A 21,169-nucleotide genomic window follows, 5' to 3' on the forward strand; every position below is an offset into this window, starting at 1 on the left:
TACATTTGTGCCCACTTTGGTGCAAGTTCTTGTGCCTAGAAACACCTAATATCAGGCTTGATTCAACAGTATTCAAACAGGGCAAATGTGCATATATAAATGTGCACTGTGAAGTAAGGAGCCTGAAGTCATTTAACCCACTGAGATATAATTTACTTTTTTAAGCAGGAAAAATGTACCACAATGCCAGTTTTACGCCTGCAGGGGCATATCTACCCACTGAACAGGATGGCACTCGCCAGGGGCACCGGCCAAAGGAGGGCGGCATCCGGCAGTTCCGCCAGAAGCCAAGGTGTGGACTACCCCAGGGGCGGAACTAGTGGCGGTGCGCTGTGGTGCAAGGTCCATAGCCGCCACTGCACCCACCGCTAGTCCCCAGGGCCCCACAAGTGTAGGGCAGACCGCAGTGAGAGCCCTACACAGTAACAAACACACAACTGCCAGCGGGTTATGTTTAAGGTTCCCGGGGGGGAGGTTAGGTTTAGGCTAGGGGAAGGGGGGGTTAGCGTTAGGCACCCCAACGGGGGACTTAGGGTTAAGCATCCCCCCGGGGGACTTAGGTTTAGGCAGCGGGGAAGGGGGGATTACGGTTAGGCACTGGGGGGGAAGGTTAGGGTTAGGCACCCCTAAGGGAGGGTTAGGGTTAGGTAGTAGAAATAGGTTAGTATATACTTACCTTTGACGATCGGGATTTCCTCCTCTGCCGGGATGCCGCTGTCAAGATTCCAACCGATTCCATTACTACTGGGGGCAATGCATAAGGGGGACTACTACTATTTGCAATACATAGGGGGATTACTACTGGGAGCACTGCATGGGGGGGGTCGCAACTGGGGGCACTGCATAGGGGGGACTACTACTGGGGGCACTGCATAGGGGGGACTACATAGGGGGGTAGCTGGGGAATCATTTTAAGTACTTATTTAATGTATAGTGTAATTATTCAGAAATTATGGGGGGAGGGGGGCACCAGTTCATTAGTTTCCCAGGGGTGCTCGGATCCCTAGATAGACCCCTGCCTGCCTGTGTAAAAATTTCCGTTGGATTTCATGATCCACTTTGGTCCTGGTATCTTTATTCTATCCAGCAAAACCCTGTCTGCCGAATCAGTGCTAATAGGGCTTGATTCAGTGTTAATATGCAGAGCCAAACCTTTGCTCAGTTTAATACCCCTTTTCAGACAAGCAGCAAAATCATGTGAACGCGCAGCAACCCGGGATTTTGCTTAGTCTGAAAGGGTCCTTAAAAAAAACCAGAGTCGAGAATTTCAACCCAGGTAGTTACAAGGGTTGAACCCGGGATCTACCGGGTCGCGGTGCAGTGTAAACGGGTATGTGCAGTGTAGATGTGCAATGACGTGGCCGACCAGGGAACAAGCCACCTGTCTGAAAGGGGTCTGAGCTGGTTCGCATCTGGGTTGGACCCATATTCAAAATCCTGGGTGCAGTCCAGCATTTTCATCTGAAAGGGGTAGGATATGGAAAGTGGGGAACGATTTGATCCCACACTACTGATGGCCATTCCCTGTGTAGACTGGTAGGGTTGCAGGGTATGTGTAAATGTAATAGCCTGCAAGTTGCAGGCAGTCACAAGATGTTGGCGATTTAGCTGCTAGAAGTAAAACAGCAATTTTAAAAAACTAAATTGCAGCTATTAAAAAAAAAAAAAATTAACTGCGCTCATATAACCTTATTTGGAGGAAGTCTCTATAAAGACCGGTATGCTCAATATAAATTTGCTTGAGAATTGATATTATGATATATATATATATATATAGATCCAAGCCTGCCGGCACTCAGCCACACTATACTGTAATGTCCACAGCTGATCCCGGTGCCATATCACATGTACACATGTATTCGTCCAAACAGAAGATCGGCACTCACAGGATACCATCCAAAGTTTATTATAACCACATAACAAGGTCGGTCTACGTAACGTTTCAGGGCCTCAGCCCCTTCGTCAGGACCTATGTACACCAAAAGACACACAAACACAGACAACACTTACCCATCCTAAATACCCACTGCTGGCGTGACCGCTACCACCATCCACATCCGGCCGCCAGTGAACCGGCAACTCCAGCCGCGTCACTTCCGGGATCCGCATGCTTCAGTTGCCTAGCAACCATCTGGCTTGCGTCCCACACGGAGCGAGCAGCCAGGTGCGCCTCTTCAATCAGCTAGCACGGATGGGTCAGGGGACCCGATCACTCCTACCTGTATAAGATTAAAATGCACATCATTTAATAATTACACAACAAACAATTACACATACAGAAATACAAACATATAAAAAGAGAACCAGAGAATACATGATCAGACATGTTATTACCCTAATCAGGTTCCTTATATAAGACTATTCCAATTGATTTTTTCATTTAGGCCTCTTGGCCAAACAGTGTCAAGCCGGAATATCCAGCGCGCTTCCAATACAAGGAGTTTTTTTATTCTATCTCCTCCTCTCAATGACTCAGGGACATGGTCAATAATCTGATATTTAAGAGCGGAAAGGGGATGGTTGCAATTCTTAAAATGTTTCGCTACAGGTTGTTCAATATCTGTACCCATATTGGCTAAATTAATCGCTGACCTATGTAACGCCATCCTATCACGAAACTTCCGTGATGTTTGGCCCACATAGTACAGACTACATGGACACCAAATAATATACACAACAAAAGATGATAAACATGTCAAGACGTAATGAATATCAAAAGTTTTATCTAGATGGGGATGCTTAAAGCTACGGGATGACACCAAATATCTACAAGTAGTGCAGTTGTGACAGGAATAACACCCTGGAGGTTTCACATAAGTATTAGGGGGAACAGGGATCCCTCTACCAGTAATATCCGTGATCATAAGCCGATCTTTAAGATTGCGGCCCCTACGGAAAGCAGCCACTGGTCTCATATTCTTAAATACAGGTAGTTCAGGGTCAGGAGAAACTATTGGCCAAAGTGCCTTAGTGGCATGTCTAATAACCGGACTGGCCACCGTATAATCGCTAGACCATGGAATCATCCTGTCACCACCCCTATCTCTGGACGATAGTAATTCCTCCCTGGACATACATAACACCTTCTTTTTTTGTTGTTGCAAAGTGTTATAATCATAACCTCTACTGGAATATTTGGCAATCAACTCATCCAATTTACCTGGGACTCTAGATCTATCACTCATAATCCTAGACACTCTCATCATTTGTGAGAGAGGCAAGCCTTTTTTAAGGGCAGGTGGATGATGGCTACTCGCCATCAGAAAAGTATTCCGATCCACATCCTTACAAAAAACATCTGTACTAATCCTCCTATTATAGATCGTGAGTTGTACATCTAAGAAGGATGCTGTGTCACTGCTAAAGGCATACGTGAACTTAATCGAGGAGTCTGAACCATTGATGCCATTAAGCAATGACACCAATCGTTCAGCACCACCTGTCCACAGCACAAATATATCATCTATATACCTAGTGTAAATAGGCATATAGCACTTCACCTCTGGATTATGTAGAAACATCTTATTTTCCTGATCAAACATGAAAATATTAGCATAAGACGGGGCCACAGAGGACCCCATAGCGCATCCGCGCAACTGCAAATAATAGTCACCATCGTATAAAAAATAATTTTTAAACAAGGTAAATTCCAATAAAGACATAAATAAATCAATGTCCATCACACTAGGGTCAAGATATTGAGATACAAAGCTTTTCATAACCTCCAGACCCTCTCCATGGGGAATGGAAGTGTATAAACTACAAATGTCCAGGCAGCAAAGCAGAGAACCCTCTGGCACCTCTTTGATCTCATCTAATAATTTCAAGAAACTCGTGGTATCCTTCAAAAACGAGTTTAGTAGCAATAGTAAAGGCTGGAGCAGAAAATCTAAGAATTGCGCCACAGGCTGTAACAGAGAGTCTCTGGCCGAAATGATCGGTCTACCTGGGGTTTTTTTATTATCCTTATGCAGCTTTGGTAACGTATATAGTACTGGGACCTTGGGATGTTCATTATATATGGTTTTCATCAGTTTAAGAGATAGTTTATTCTCAGAGACTGCCCGGTCCAATAGCGTCTTGAGTTCTTGTTGATACTGCTTCGTTGGATCAAACCGGAGTTTTTTTATAAACCTCCACTTCCGCAAGTTGTGCAACAATCTCATCTCTGTAGTCTTGAATGTCCTGCACTACAATTGCCTCCCCCTTATCGGCGGGTCTGATGACGATATCCTGATATGATCCCAAGTCCTTTAATGCAATGGTTTCTGCCTTGGATAAATTTTTCATAACTTTCCCAGGGGCCGCCACAAATCTAGTGACCGCATCATCCAGAAGCCTGTTGAAAGTTCTTAGTGAAGAATTAGTTGAAGTTGGATCAAATACAGATCTGGAGGCTTTCTTCAAATATCCATCAATCGCCGAGGACTCTGGAGTAGATGTTTTATATTGAAAATGCTCCTTGAGCCTTAAATTGCGAGAGAATTTGTGTTGATCTCGTTTCCAATTAAAGTTGTCATGAAAGTTAGTCGGCACAAACGACAGTCCTTTATTTAGGACCTGTACCTCAATGTCCTTTAGAGCTCTTTTAGACAGGTTAAAAATTAACGTCTCCTTTTGGGAGGATTCTTCGGTGGCATTCTTTTGCCCCCTCCTGTTCTGTCGCCCCCTACGGGTGGTAGTTCTTCCAAACCTGTATTGGTTATAATTGGGGTTTGGCCTAAAGGGACATTACTTGGTACGGAAGCCTCATCTGATTCTGAAAACAAAAATTCACTGTCACTATTACTAGTGACATTATAATTGCGTTCACGCTCGTCCACATTTCTAGGCTGCCAGGGACGTCTTTTGCGTGCGGGATTTCGATTAAAGTTCATCGCATTGCCACCAGCCAACCACTTATATACCCGATTCTCATCGTAGTCTTGATCCACAGTGTATTTTTTATTTTTCTTGAATCTAATCAAGTCGTTCTTATATTTGTCACACTGTTGTTGTAACTTAATCCATAAATGTTGATTAGATGCATCCTCAAAGGTCAATTTGTGTTCTTTTTCTAAATTACTGATTTTACTTCTGGTGACCAACAATTCATGGCCCGCTTCTTCAACCACTAATACCATCAGGTCAAGGGCACATTAATTCAGTATGCCAATCCACTTCCTAACAAAATCGGGGTTCTGACGTCCAATCGTAGGGACATTGTTTACCCTGAACCCACGGGGTATTTTTCTCTCGCGTACATATTCCGAGAGTGACACTCCATGAAGCAAATAGTCCGTTTCTCTTCTCCTTAATTTAAACAACTGGTGATATATATCCTACAATTTCAGTTTGGGGTCTGATAATGTAAATATCTCTTTAAATAAAATCCCATCGATCTCAGCAGCCGAATAGCTAAACAATTCTCCTGCTGGTACATTAAAACTTCTACAGCCTGCTGTTTCAGGCATAAGCTCCTGGATCCATGATGTATTCACACCCACTCCAGTGCTGACCAAAAAATCACAACGGTGCAAAATAAATCCCACAGGGGTAAATATCCAGGCAAAAATAGGTAAAATGTCCAGAATACAGCCTCAACCACCGTCCACAACTTCAATAACGATTCAGGTGCCTTGCAACAGGTAATACCAAAGGTATTACAATATGTATAGATCCAAGCCTGCCGGCACTCAGCCACACTATACTGTAATGTCCACAGCTGATCCCGGTGCCATATCACATGTACACATGTATTCGTCCAAACAGAAGATCGGCACTCACAGGATACCATCCAACGAAGTTTATTATAACCACATAACAAGGTCGGTCTACGTAACGTTTCAGGGCCTCAGCCCCTTCGTCAGGACCTATGTACACCAAAAGACACACAAACACAGACAACACTTACCCATCCTAAATACCCACTGCTGGCGTGACCGCTACCACCATCCACATCCGGCCGCCAGTGAACCGGCAACTCCAGCCGCGTCTCTTCCGGGATCCGCATGCTTCCGTTGCCTAGCAACCATCTGGCTTGCGTCCCACACGGAGCGAGCAGCCAGGTGCGCCTCTTCAATCAGCTAGCACGGACGGGTCAGGGGACCCGATCACTCCCACCTGTATAAGATTAAAATGCACATCATTTAATAATTACACAACAAACAATTACACATACAGAAATACAAACATATAAAAAGAGAACAAGAGAATACATGATCAGACATGTTATTACCCTAATCAGGTTCCTTATATAAGACTATTCCAATTGATTTTTTCATTTAGGCCTCTTGGCCAAACATATATAATGGTAACCACGAATGGGGAGACCAGCACACCAGATGAAATATCAACATTTTTTTTTTATATAGAATGCAAGTAAAAACATGAGCATTGGTGTCCAGAGGTAAATTTTCAGTCACATGTAATCGTGCATAACAAGATATACTTATCAAAGTCTGTGTGAGCAACACACTGGCACCAAATATAGTATAAGCCGCCTTAGTAGATGGCTGTCCATCTACTTGCATTCTATATAAAAAAACATTTTTTGATATTTCATCTGGTGTGCTGGTCTCCCCATTCGTGGTTACCATTATACAATTCCATATGTCTGTGCACCCAGCATTCATTTATTATATTTGAGTGTGCAATACTTCTCTCTCTCTATATATATATATATATATATATATATATATACACACACACACACACACACACACATATATATATATACACACACAGTCAGGTTCATAAATATTGGGACATTGACAGAATTTTCAGATTTTGGCCTCTATTCACCACCACAATGGCTTTAAAATGAAACAAACAAGATGTGATTTAACTGCAGACTTTCAGATTTAATTTGAGGGTAATTACATCCAAATCAGGTGAACGGTGTAGGAATTACAATGGTTTCTATATGTGCCTCCCACTTTTTAAGGGGTCAAAAGTAATGGGACAAACTAAACAATCCTAAATCTAACTTTCCCTTTTTAATACTTTGTTGCAAATCCTTTGCAGGCAATTACAGCCTGAAGTCTGGAACGCATAGACATCACCAGACGCTGGGTTTCATCCCTGGTGATGCTCTGCCAGGCCTCTACTGCAAATGTCTTCAGTTCCTGCTTGTTCTTGGGGCATTTTCCCTTCAGTTTTGTCTTCATCAAGTGAAATGCATGCTCAATCGGATTCAGGTCAGGGGATAGACTTGGCCATTGCATAACATTCCACTTTTTAGCCATAAAAAACTCTTTGTTTGCTTTTGCAGTATGCTTCGGGTCATTGTCCATCTGCACTGTGAAGCGCCGTCCAATGAGTTCTGAAGTATTTGACTGAATATGAGCATATAATATTGCCCGAAACACTTCAGAATTCATTCTGCTGCTTTTGTCAGCAGTCACATCATCAATAAATACAAGGGAACCAGTTCCATTGGCAGCCATACATGCCCACGCCATGACACTACCACCACCATGCTTCACTGATGAGGTGGTATGTTTTGGATCATGAGCAGTTCCTTTCCTTCTCTTCTCTTCCCATCACTCTGGTACAAGTTGATCTTTGACTCATCTGTCAATAGGATGTTGTTCCAGAACTGTAATGGCTTTTTTACATGTTGTTTGGCAAACTGTAATCTGGTCTTCCTGTTTTTGTGGCTTACCAATGGTTTGCATCTTGTGGTGAACTCTCTATATTCACTCTTGTGAAGTCTTCTCTTGATTGTTGACTTTGACACATATACATCTACCTCCTGGAGAGTGTTCTTGATTTGGCCAATTGTTGTGAAGGGGTTTTTCTTCACCAGGGAAATAATTATTTTGGTCATCCACCACAATTGTTTTCCGTGGTCTTCCGAATCTTTTGGTGTTGCTGAGCTCTCGGGTGCGTTCTTTCTTTTTAAGAATGTGCCAAACAGCTGATTTGGCCACACCTAATGTTTTTGCTATCTCTCTGATGGGTTTGTTTTGATTTTTCAGCCTAATGATGGCTTGCTTCACTGATAGTGACACCTCTTTGGATCTCATATTGAGAGTTGACAGCAACTGATTCCAAATGCAAATGTCACACCTAGAATCAACTCCAGACCTTTTACCTGCTTAATTGATAATGAAATAACGAGGGAATAGCCCACACCTGTCCATGAAATAGCTTTTGAGTTGATAGTCCCATTACTTTTGGCCCCTTAAAAAGTGGGAGGCACATATTGAAACCGTTGTAATTCCTACACCGTTCACCCGATTTGGATGTAAGTACCCTCAAATTAAATCTGAAAGTCTGCAGTTAAAGCACATCTTGTTTGTTTCATTTCAAAACCATTGTGGTGGTGAACAGAGGCCAAAATCTGAAAATTCTGTCAATGTCCCAATATTTATGGACCTGACTGTATATGTATACACACACACATATACACAGAGGGTAAAATAAGTATTGAACACATCAACATTTTTCTCAGTAAATATATTTCTAATGAGGCTGTTGAAATTAAATGTTCACCAAATGTCAGCAACAACCCATGCAATCCACAAATGCACATAAATCAAACCATAGATGTCCATAAATTAAGTTATGTTTAATAATGTGAAATGACAAAGGGAAAAAGTATTGAACACGCTTACTGAAACATATTTAATACTTAGTACAAAAGCCTTTGTTGGTAATGACAGCTTCAAGACGCCTCCTATATGGAGAAACTGGTCGCATGCATTGCTCAGGTGTGATTTTGGCCCATTCTTTCACACAGTCTTCAAATCTTGAAGGTTCCATGGGCCTCTTCTATGAACTCTGATCCTGATTCAGAATCATATAGCTCCCTCTACAAAACTAACTACCCCCCTTATCAATTCTATTGTTAAGGACTTACAGAAGTGGCGTTCATATTTCCTGTCATGGATCGGCTGTATAAACGCTGTTAAGATGAGCATCCTTCCAAAACTACTGTATCTATTCCAGACACTTCCAGTGCCCATTCCCTTACATACTCTCAATACTCTCCAAACCACACTAATTTGTTATGACAAACCACACTTATTTGGAATGACAAAAAAACCCAAATTCGACAAGATATCCTCGCCAAGCACACATGGAATGGAGGTCTAGGGTTACCCATCCTCCACCGATTTTATAAAGCCTCCCAACTGAGCCAAATGACTGCTTGGCACTCTACTCGCCATGTTAAACGTTGGGTTGACTTGGAAAGTGACATGGCCCGACACACACTCGATCTCTTATCTACCATGGCTACCCCGTAAACTAAGGCCAAAACTGGCTTGCTTGACTCCCATTATTTCCCTGACACTTAACAATTGGGACTAACTTAACAAAAAATTTAATCTCTCTTCACAATCATCTCCCTTAACCCCCATTTGGAATAATCCTACTTTTCCAATGGGCTTATCTGCCACAATGGCTCGTCCCTGGGTTTCAGCTTTTATTTCCAGATTTAATCATATTGTCAAGAATTCTGCCCCTCTATCATTCGCCGACATTCAGGAAAAGTACAAAATCCCCAACTCACTCCATTATTAATACTTACAGATCTGCCATTTTACCACCTCATCTTCTCCTGCCTGCTCCCCATCTGCTTCCTCCCCCCTAGAAAATATGAGATATGGTAAGAACTTACCCTTGTTATCTCTATTTCTACGAAGTCCATAGGGTTCCACAGGATACCTTGGGGTATAGGTGTGACGTCAGTCGCAGGGCACCAAAGAGTTAAGCTTTCAGCCTCCCAGGATGCACTAGGTCCCCCTCCTATACCCCGCCCCCGGGCCAAGGCACCTCAGTTAGTTACCAAGCCATAGGCCGGAGGAGGAGAAGGAAGAGAGAGAACAAAGATCTGGACACATACAAGAATCACATTCTCACCAGAGGGAGACGGAAAACCGGTGACCAGAGCAAAGCCCATCTGCCGCACAGGTGCGACAGGGCGGGAGTCCTGTGGAACCCTATGGACTTCGTAGAAATAGAGATAACAAGGGTAAGTTCTTACCATATCTCATATTTTCTACTTCAGGGTCCATAGGGTATCCACAGGATACCTTGGGGATGTCCCAAAGCAGCTGCCCACGAAGGACCCACAGACCTAGTGGAATGAGCCTTCAGAGAAGGAGGGACCGGTAGGCCTTCATGAAGATAAGCTTCAGAAATAGCCATACGGATCCAGGCTGCCAAAGTTTGCTTTGAAGCAGGCCAACCCTTTTTACAGAAGCCATAGAGGACAACAAAGCGTCCGACTTCCTAAACAAAGAAGTGCGGTCAACATAAGTCCTTAAGGCCCGCACAACATCCACAGAGGCCTCACCCACGGAAAGACCCGGTGAGTTAAAGGCCGGAACAACTATTTCCTCGTTAACATGAAACTGGGAAACAACTTTGGGAAGAAACTCGGGCCGAGTGCGGAGCACTGCCCTGTTCCCATGAAAAACCAAGAAAGGGGGTCTACAAGAAAGAGCCCCTAACTCAGAAACACGTCTGGCTGAAGCAACGGCCAGAAGGAAAACAGTCTTAGCTGTTAGCCATTTAATATCCACTGAGCCCAGTGGTTCAAACGGCGGTCCTTGGAGAGCCCTCAGGACCACAGCCAAATCCCAAGGCGCCACAGGTGGAACAAAGGGCGGCTGAATACGGAGAACACCTTGCATAAAGGTGCGCACATCCGGGATTGTAGCAATCCTACTGTGAAACCAGACAGATAGGGCCGAAACCTGTACCTTCAAAGAAGCAAGGCGAAGCCCATGATCTAGTCCCGCTTGCAGGAAGGCGAGAATCCGAGACAGACGAAACTCCCGCGGTGCATAACCTCTCGGTCGACACCACTGGAAGAACGTATGCCACACGCGATGGTATATCCTCGCGGAAGACGGTTTCCGAGCTCGTAACATGGTACGCACCACAGAGCTGGAAAACCCCCAGGACCTCAGCATGGCCGTCTCAACAGCCACGCCGCCAAAGACAGCCGAGTCAGGTCCGGGTGAAGACAAGGACCCTGAGACAGAAGGTCCAGTCGTAGCGGCAACCACAGAGGACTGTCCACGGACAGACCCTGAAGGTCTGAGAACCAGTGCCGTCTGGGCCACGCGGGAGCTATCAACAGGAGCGTCCCTCCTTCCTGTTTGAATTTCCGGATTACCCGTGGAAGAAGGGAGACCGGAGGGAACAGGTATGCGAACCTGAACGTCCACCGGACGGACAGAGCATCCACCAGAGACGCCCCTTCGTCTCTTGTGCGAGACCCGTACACCGGCAACTTGTTGTTGTGCCGGGACGCCATGAGGTCGATTTCTGGAAGACCCCACCTGTCCACCAGTAGTTGAAAAACGTCCGGGTGCAGGGACCATTCCCCTGGATGAACGTCCTGGCGACTTAGAAAGTCCGCCTCCCAATTTAGCACTCCCGGGATGAAGACCGCTGATATGGCCGGAAGATTGCGCTCCGCCCAAACCAGGATCCGAGAGACCTCTACGAGAGCCGCCCGACTGCGAGTTCCTCCTTGCCTGTTTATGTAGGCCACGGTGGTAGCATTGTCCGACTGGACCTGCACCGGGTGACCCTGGAGAAACCGCTGTGCCTGCAGGAGAGCATTGAAGACCGCACGGAGTTCCAAGATATTTATTGGAAGCTCCGCTTCTGTCGGCGTCCACCTGCCCTGGAACAAGTGTGGACCCGAAACTGCTCCCCAGCCCCGAAGACTGGCGTCCGTTGTCAACAGGACCCAATTTGGAACCCAGAACGGACGTCCCTTGTTGAGGTGGGTCGTCTTTAACCACCACGCAAGGGACAGGCGAACCTCCGGGGTGAGCACAATCGTCTGGAACTTCAGAGACTGAGGCAGCCCGTTCCACTTGGACAGGATCAGGTGCTGCAGAGGTCTGGAGTGAAACTGGGCGTATTCCACCATGTCGAACACCGACACCATGGAGCCCAGTAACCTCATCGCCGAGTGTAAGGACACCCGGCGGCTGTGCAGACAACTGCGCACCCTTGACTGTAAAGCAGAGATCTTGTCCTCCGTCACGAAGATCCTTTGCTGTCCCGAGTCCAATAAGGCTCCAAGATGCAGAATCCTCCGAGACGGGATTAGAGTGGACTTCTGCCAGTTGATTAGCCAGCCGTGCCGTTGCAGCAGTGCAATGGTCAGGTCCAAGTGGTGTAACAGGAGCTCTGGAGATCCTGCCACCAATAACAGGTCGTCCAAGTACGGCAACATGCGGACTCCTTGCAGCCGCAGAGAAGCCGCCATGACCGCCATAGCGTCCTGTATGTCCAATGACACCATGTAGTCCCCAGGTTCCAGCGCCAGAATGATGGACCGTAGGGTCTCCATCCGAAACTTCGGGACCCGCAAAGACTTGTTGAGTGCTTTGAGGTTGAGAATCGGACGATATGACCCATTGGGTTTCTGTACCAAAAATAGATTTGAATAGAAACCCTGGCCCCTCTGGGAGAATGGAACAGGCACTATAACTCCAGCCTGGAGCATAGTGTGCAATACCTTCCGCAGCTCCGTAGCCTTGTTCCGGTCTGATGGTAGACCCGTGGTGAAGAATCGAGCCGGGGGTCTGTGCCGAAAGGAGAGGGCGTACCCGTGAGAGACCACCTCCAGAACCCAAGTGTCTGTCGTAGTGAACGACCAACACCGGGAGAACTGCAGCAGGCGGCCTCCCACCCTGGGATCCCCCAAGGGGAGACCCGGACCGTCAGGCCGCAGGCTTGTCATCTGGCTTGGGGACGTCTGGTACTCCATGCCTGTTTCCGGGGCTTGACCGATTTCTTAGGGCCAGCCTGTCGAGGAAACGACTGTGGTTTGGGCCTGCCCTGAGCCCTAGATGACCGAAAGGACGATGGTCCAGAACCAGAAGGAGCAGCGGCCGACGGGAGACAAGCAGATTTGGCTGCCGCCAGCGTGGCCACAATCTTATCCAGATCCGGACCGAAGAGAACTTCTCCGGTAAACGGCAACGCTTCCAGACCTTTCTTGGATCTGCGTCCGCCTTCCAGGATCGCAGCCACAAGGTGCGACGAGCAGCTACCGCTGCTGAAGAAATTCTAGACACCAGAGTACTAATGTCTAGAGCCGCCTCGTTGATGTAGGTGGCCGAATCACGGAGATTGCCAATCAACTCCGCCTGTTCGGCCGGACAGTCGGATTCAAAAGAAGCCTCTAATGAATCCGCCCAGCGCTCCATCGCTCTGGCAACCCAGCAAATGGCCATAGCCGGCCGTGCTGTCCCCCCTGCAAGGAAATAAGCGGACTTCAGGCAGATTTCTACCTTGCGGTCCGTAGCATCCTTAAGGGAGGACATGGATGGCATCGGCAATGTGGCACTACGGACAAGACGGGTCACGTGAGAATCCACCTGTGGAGGGGATTCACACTTAGCAAAATAATTATCCGCGAACGGATAAGCCACCGCCAGGCGTCTCTGCGGCTGGTATCTTTTGCCAGGTTGTTTCCACGCCTCCTCTAAATGGTCCACCAACTGACCCGAAAGAGGAAAGACTGTGGCATCGCCCTTCACATCTTTGAAAAAGGCATACTTAGATTTAGCCGCTGGGGGAACTTCGTCCTCAATCACCAAGGCTGTGCGGACCGCCCGAATAAGTCCAGGAATATATACTTTGGACTTAGCATCAGCGTCCTTAGTATGGAGAGGTTCCTGATCGTAAGGATCCAGAATCTCCCCATCATCAGACGTCCCTTCGTCATCCTCATAAGGAGCGGACAGAGACGCCACCGGCCTTTTATGAGGCCGCATCACAGACTCCCCTTGCAACACATCCGACAAGTGCTGTACAGAACTCGTCAGGGAGTTAACCCACGCTGGCTCCTGAGAACCCGGGAGCGGGGAAATAGGGAGACTGTGGGGTACCACCAATTGTCGTGGGAACCCCTGCATGGGTGACGACACCACAGACTGCTGGGACAAACCCATCGGAGTAAACGCGGGCTGCGGAGCTAACTGGCCCACTAAAGCTGTTAACGCCTGAGCGAAACAAGCCCAGGGCGGCTCCTGTACCGGTGCTGTAACCGTAATAGGCCGCGCCATGGACAAACACTGCCGGCAAAGGCCCTCCGCGCTACCCTCCCCCTCCGCTAACGGTACTTTGCACGTGGTACACTGTAGCCGGAGGGGAAAATCACTTTCAGACATGATGGCACCACGTATGTGACCTCTCTCACCAATTAAGTATTAAATAGGCGAGAGACCACCCTGCAGCACCGCACCGCAAGGGCTTTAGCAGAAAGAACAGGGACAGTATAAAGCTGACAGTTTAGAGAAGAAAAGTTACAGGCAGCGCTAGCACAGTCACATACAATGCAGAGAAATAACAATTCCTGCACTAACAGCGCTGATCACTCAACTACACAGACACAGGGCCTGGTAGGACACAGCGCTGCATACACAGACCTGAGCCACAGCGGAGGAGAGGTATGCGGGGGGACCCAGACCACGATGCTTCCTTCCAGACTTCCAGCAGCGTTCACCATGCGTTGCAGAGAAGATGGCCGCCGAGGAGCAGAGAGAAGCTGGCCTGGGGGAGGAGCGCTGACACAGGACCAGTCAGCACAGTGCAGAGAGGGCTGTGTGCAGCGGGGGAGGCGCCGGCTGTGAGACAGGGAAGGCGCGCTCCCCTGGCATGCATTTAACCCCTGGGACGCCGCAGCGCTACCGCTCTGCTGCGGTCCACTGTCCCAGGGGGTAGTGGAAGCGCAGGTTGGTCGCCTGGCTCCACGCTGCAGCCAGTCCCCAGGGAGCCCCCTGCCTGGGGACTTAGGACCATGTGATCAGCGGGGACCCACCGCGGGACCCCGCTGCTTACCTCTGTCCCCCTTGAATCCGGCCATGGTCCGGAGCATCTGGGGTCACCGCTAGCTGTGACCCCAGACGCCCACCAGCATCCCCGGATCAGTACCGGCGTTCTGGTACCGGCGGGGTGTAGGGAAGACAGCATGGACGTCAGGACTGACTGTCCATGCTGTTCATCCAGATGTGCAGCCACAGCTGCATGAAGAAAAAGCTTCAGGGGCTCTTCTAGCCCCCACTCCAACAGGTGCACCCGACTCCGGCCGGGCACCAAACTAAACTGAGGTGCCTTGGCCCGGGGGCGGGGTATAGGAGGGGGACCTAGTGCATCCTGGGAGGCTGAAAGCTTAACTCTTTGGTGCCCTGCAACTGACGTCACACCTATACCCCAAGGTATCCTGTGGATACCCTATGGACCCTGAAGTAGAAAGATTTAGTATTTATAGATCTAACGATAAAGGGGCTATTTCACAATTGTATCATTCTATTCTAGCATTGGTCTCCCCCACTCAAGGCTCATGAACAGGCTCTAATAGAGCCGGAAGCTCTCTCACTGACATCACTGGTGATGTCAGTGGGGCCGCCCGCAAACGGCAGGTGTTTGCTTGGGAACGCCTCCGTTTGTGAAGCCACCACCCGGCCACGCCTACAAAATGGGGCGAGCTGTCGATCAACATCGACAGCCGCCCCTTTTGTAGTGAGCCACGGACCAAGAGATTTTCTCTCTTGCTCCGGGGCTTGCGTATGCACAGTGCGGCCGCTGCGCATGTGCAGAGCACACCATCGACCCGCTCGCGAGCGCTCAAGCGCTTGCGAGCAGGTCTGAATCAGGTCCTCTGATCTTTAGTTCTTTCCATAGATTTACAATTGGATTCAAGGCAGGTGATTGGCTGGGCCATTCTAGCAGCTTTATTTTCTTTCTCTGAAACCAATTGACAGTGTCTTTGGCTGTGTGTTTGGGATCATTGGGCCTGATTCAGACCCACTCGCGAGCGGCTGTCCGCTCACAAGTGGATCGATGGTGTGCACTGCGCATGCGCACGACGGAGGGAGCTCCGTCGTGCGCATGCGCGAGATGGGACGAGCGAAGGACTTTCCTTCGCTCGTTGTGTCTGATCAAAGGGGGCGTGCTGTCGATGTTGATTGACAGCACGCCCCCTTTGGTGGGCGTGCTGGGGGCGTGGCTCCCAGATGGGGGCGTTCCCAAGGGAACGCCTACCGTCAGAAGCCGGCCCCACTGACATCACTAGTGATGTCAGTGGAAGTGATTTTGGCTCTGATAGAGCCAAAATCACTCCGGGCCTTGCGGTTGAGAAACTCAACCGCAGGCTTCGGCTCGCAGTGGCGATGGTCACGATGGTCAAGACCATCGCGACCATCAACCTGCACGCTCGTATAGGCTGTGGGTGGTGACCCACAGCTATACGAGCGTCCAGGAGGACGCTCCATAATTATGACGGTGGGCCCTGATTCAGAGCGAACGCTCTGGTCAGAGCGTCCGGCTCTGAATCAGGGCCATTGTGTTGCGGAATTGTCCACCCTCATTTCATCTTCAGCATCCTGGTAGATGGCAGCATATTTTTATCAAGAATGTCTCTGTACATTTTTCCATTCATCCTTCCTTCAACTATATGAAGTATGCCAGTACTGTATGCTGAAAAACAGCCCCACACCATGATGTTCCCACCTCCAAACTTCACTGTTGGTATGGTATTTTTGTGGTAATGTGCACTGCCATTTCTCCTCCAAACATGGTTTGTATTATGGCATCCAAAGAGTTAAATTTTGGTCTCATCTGACCAGACTATGGCCTTCATTCAGAGGCGGCCGTACGGTCTACGATATATTCCTCCCATTTACATCCCTGGCCTCATCTCCCTTCACTCGCCTGTCCGCCCTCTTCCCTCAACAAATGCACGCCGCCTCTCATGCCAACTGATTACTTCCTCCCACTCCCGCCTCCAAGATTTTGCCCGTGCTGCTCCCGACCTTTGGAACTCTCTTCCTCTCCCCATCAGACTCTCCACCTCTTTACAATCCTTCAAACGGGCTTTCAAGACCCACTACTTCATCAAAGCCTTCCAGCTCCCATTCTAACTTGCTGCAACATGCTCCTTCCTCCCTGTTTACCCCATCTGTGGCACACCTGTTTGTCTGCCCCTCCCCTTTAGAATGTAAGCTCTTAGGAGCGTGGCCCTCTCCCCTCTTGTGCTTCTCCTTACTTTACTTTCATCTACTTCTTACCCCCCACCAGGGCACCTAACACTTGGTTGCTTGAGCTCTGTTGCATATCTAGGTGTTATGGTAACTTATGTAGCAATGTATATTATCCATGTCCTTGTCCTATATTATACAGTAAGTCGCTTGTCAAATTATTTATGTACTTTGTAAGGCGCTGCGGAACACTTGTGGCGCCATATAAATAAAGGATAATAATAATAATTATGGACATCTATGCTTTGATTTCTTTGCATGTGTGGATTGCATGGGTTGTTGCTGACATTTGGTGAACATTTCATTACAATAGTCCCATTAGAAATATATTTACTGAGAAAAATGTTAATGTGTTCAATACTTATTTTACCCGCTGTATATACGAGTATGTCGTATAATATTTGTATGCTGACCTCAACTTTTCAGGCTATGGGGATGATGTATCATTTACACACTACTTTTGCGGAAAAATCCGCCTATTATCACAGATCTTTGCAATGTGGAATTTTTTTTTTATATGCAGACTGTAGCAAAAGGATTCCCAGTAAAATCACAATGCGAAAACCACTGCGGAATGCAAACAAGTTTAGAGATACGATGGTTTTCATTTTAGCTTATAGCAAATTTGTAGACTATTATCCTGGAATCTGTTCCATTGGGCAAGTGCTGGGAAGACGTGGAGCATGTACAGTCATCCAAACCACAAACAATAGACCCTGTCACTTTGGGTGATTTGTAATACATTCCCACAATCTATCATTTCAAATTGCCACAAACTGGTGCACAACCCATAATTGATAAATATGGCCATAGTTTAATAAATTATAACATTCCCAAACTTCCAACAAATGGTCTAAAAAAACTTGCAACTTATACAATATTACTTACTTGTATGCAACAATTAACTCTGGGTGCACCACCAACCCAAGTGATATACCTTACTCCTAATTTAAGGAAGTATACACCTGATTCAGCAAGGAACGCAGTTGCTAATACACACGCATCGCAGTGCACAAACTAGCTATTGCGATCGGAACTGCGATTGCAGAGGCTACGCAGAGCCCTCGCAGAGTGATTAACAGGAGCAAAGTTTGTTGGTGGTGACGTGGGGTGGTCGGGGAGACGCAGGCGTGCCAGTGCAAGCGTACACCCCGCTGCAGGGGCATGCATAAATTATCCACTGCAATGCCATATGCAGTGTGAGGTCTCATTGCGTGCGTGGTTAGTAATTTCTGAGTAAGGTCAGGGCTTGTGCAAGTCTACGTGAGGCTGCGATGGTACTCGATTGTACCGATGGTTTTGCTATTCTGCTAAGCATTATGGATGTGTGTAAGGTAAAGTGGCGTCCTTATGTTGTGCTGAGTTTGCATTGCGATTGCAATGGATTAGCATGCTATCGCCAGTTGAACTGCGTACGTACGCGATATTGCGATCTGTAATGAATCAGGCCCTATAAACCATATATTGTTGGTTTTCTAAAATATGTGAAACTAATCCTTCAGGATTAATGTTAGCTCTTGTGCGGAATCATACATTTTTGTTAACATACAGTGCAATGTGTCTACTATTATTTCAAACTATAAAGAAATTTTGATTACCCTATACCAGTAAGATAGGATTACAGTTACTCAAAAATATATCCTATATTGTGGATCCATTTACTTATACGTGAAGAATAATTAATAATTATTATAGATTCATTGGAAGCGGTGTGGCATACTGTGTATAAAGGACACTACTGCTGTGTAGCATACTGTGTGTAAAGGGCGCTACTGCTGTGTGACATACTGTGTGGAAAAAAAGGACACTACTGCTGTGTGACATACTGTGTATAAAGGGCACTACTGCTGTGTGACATACTGTGTGTAAAAAAAGGACACTACTGCTGTGTGACATACTGTGTATAAAGGGCACTACTGCTGTGTGACATACTGTGTGTAAAAAAAGGACACTACTGCTGTGTGACATACTGTGTATAAAGGGCACTACTGCTGTGTAGCATACTGTGTGTAAAGGGCACTACTGCTGTGTGACATACTGTGTGTAAAAAAAGGACACTACTGCTGTGTGACATACTGTGTATAAAGGGCACTACTGCTGTGTGACATACTGTGTGTAAAAAAAGGACACTACTGCTGTGTGACATACTGTGTATAAAGGGCACTACTGCTGTGTAGCATACTGTGTGTAAAGGGTGCTACTGCTGTGTGACATACTGTGTATAAAGGACACTACTGCTGTGTAGCATACTGTGTATAAAGGACACTACTGCTGTTTGGCATACTGTGTATAAAGGGCACTACTGCTGTGTGGCATACTGTGTATAAAGGGCACTACTGCTGTGTGGCATACTCTGTATGAAGGATACTACTGCTGTGTGGCATACTCTGTATAAAGGACACTACTGCTGTGTGGCATGCTCTGTATAAAGGACACTACTGCTGTGTGGCATGCTCTGTATAAAGGATACTACTGCTGTGTGGCATACTCTGTATAAAGGACACTACTGCTGTGTGGCATACTCTGTATAAAGGACACTACTGCTGTGTGGCATACTCTGTATAAAGGACACTACTGCTGTGTGGCATACTCTGTATAAAGGATACTACTGCTGTGTGGCATACTCTGTATAAAGGACACTACTGCTGTGTGGCATACTCTGTATAAAGGATACTACTGCTGTGTGGCATACTCTGTATAAAGGATACTACTGCTGTGTGGCATACTCTGTATGAAGGATACTACTGCTGTGTGGCATACTCTGTATGAAGGATACTACTGCTGTGTGGCATACTCTGTATGAAGGATACTACTGCTGTGTGGCATACTCTGTATAAAGGACACTACTGCTGTGTGGCATACTCTGTATGAAGGACACTACTGCTGTGTGGCATACTCTGTATAAAGGACACTACTGCTGTGTGGCATACTCTGTATAAAGGACACTACTGCTGTGTGGCATACTCTGTATAAAGGATACTACTGCTGTGTGGCATACTCTGTATAAAGGACACTACTGCTGTGTGGCATACTCTGTATAAAGGATACTACTGCTGTGTGGCATACTCTGTATAAAGGATACTACTGCTGTGTGGCATACTCTGTATGAAGGATACTACTGCTGTGTGGCATACTCTGTATGAAGGATACTACTGCTGTGTGGCATACTGTGTATGAAGGATACTACTGCTGTGTGGCATACTCTGTATAAAGGACACTACTGCTGTGTGGCATACTCTGTATAAAGGATACTACTGCTGTGTGGCATACTCTGTATGAAGGATACTACTGCTGTGTGGCATACTCTGTATGAAGGATACTACTGCTGTGTGGCATACTCTGTATGAAGGATACTACTGCTGTGTGGCATACTCTGTATAAAGGACACTACTGCTGTGTGGCATACTCTGTATAAAGGATACTACTGCTGTGTGGCATACTCTGTATAAAGGATACTACTGCTGTGTGGCATACTCTGTATGAAGGATACTACTGCTGTGTGGCATACTCTGTATGAAGGATACTACTGCTGTGTGGCATACTCTGTATGAAGGATACTACTGCTGTGTGGCATACTCTGTATAAAGGACACTACTGCTGTGTGGCATACTCTGTATAAAGGATACTACTGCTGTGTGGCATACTCTGTATGAAGGATACTACTGCTGTGTGGCATACTCTGTATGAAGGATACTACTGCTGTGTGGCATACTCTGTATGAAGGATACTACTGCTGTGTGGCATACGGTTGTACCCTGAATAACTATGGACCAGGCTTAGATTTATTTTATGGTTTGCAAGTTGCAAGACCCAACTCTGTATATTAATTTTGCGGATACTCCATGCATGTTTTGTACAAATCAGTGACACATACTCTGGAAAACACAAGGATCCAGTCAAATAGGAAAGGACAGGCTATGTCCCAGAGCGGAGGTTACTGTATATCACCACACATCACACACACAGCTACCTACCAGGGCAGCAGAAACAGCAAGGGAGGGATGCTAGCCTCAGCTTCTCTGCTCTAAGCACCGCCCACTTTTGGATCAAGCCATTCCCACTGTAGTCCTCTGCTGAAATAGAATGACGTCACGTTCTCGCTCTCTATTAGACAGCTAGGCTGTACCATGTTTGTAGGGGTGTTGCAGTGTGGTTTTCTTTCCATT

General features: G+C 46.9%; 1 long non-coding RNA gene across 1 annotated transcript; it reads right to left on the reverse strand.

The window, feature by feature from the left end:
• Positions 1-1,900: 1,900 nt before the first annotated feature.
• LOC148514925 (uncharacterized) lies at positions 1,901-21,064 on the reverse strand. Its single transcript, XR_015879448.1, has 3 exons — positions 20,978-21,064; positions 5,894-6,102; positions 1,901-2,219 (listed from the first exon to the last, which is right to left on the reverse strand). It is a non-coding gene; the product is annotated as an uncharacterized LOC148514925 (long non-coding RNA).
• Between the last annotated feature and the right edge of the window lie 105 nt (positions 21,065-21,169).

The sequence above is a fragment of the Taudactylus pleione genome, unplaced genomic scaffold (genome assembly GCF_031769625.1).
Source record: "Taudactylus pleione unplaced genomic scaffold, aTauple2 ptg000256l, whole genome shotgun sequence".
Taxonomy (NCBI): domain Eukaryota; kingdom Metazoa; phylum Chordata; class Amphibia; order Anura; family Myobatrachidae; genus Taudactylus; species Taudactylus pleione.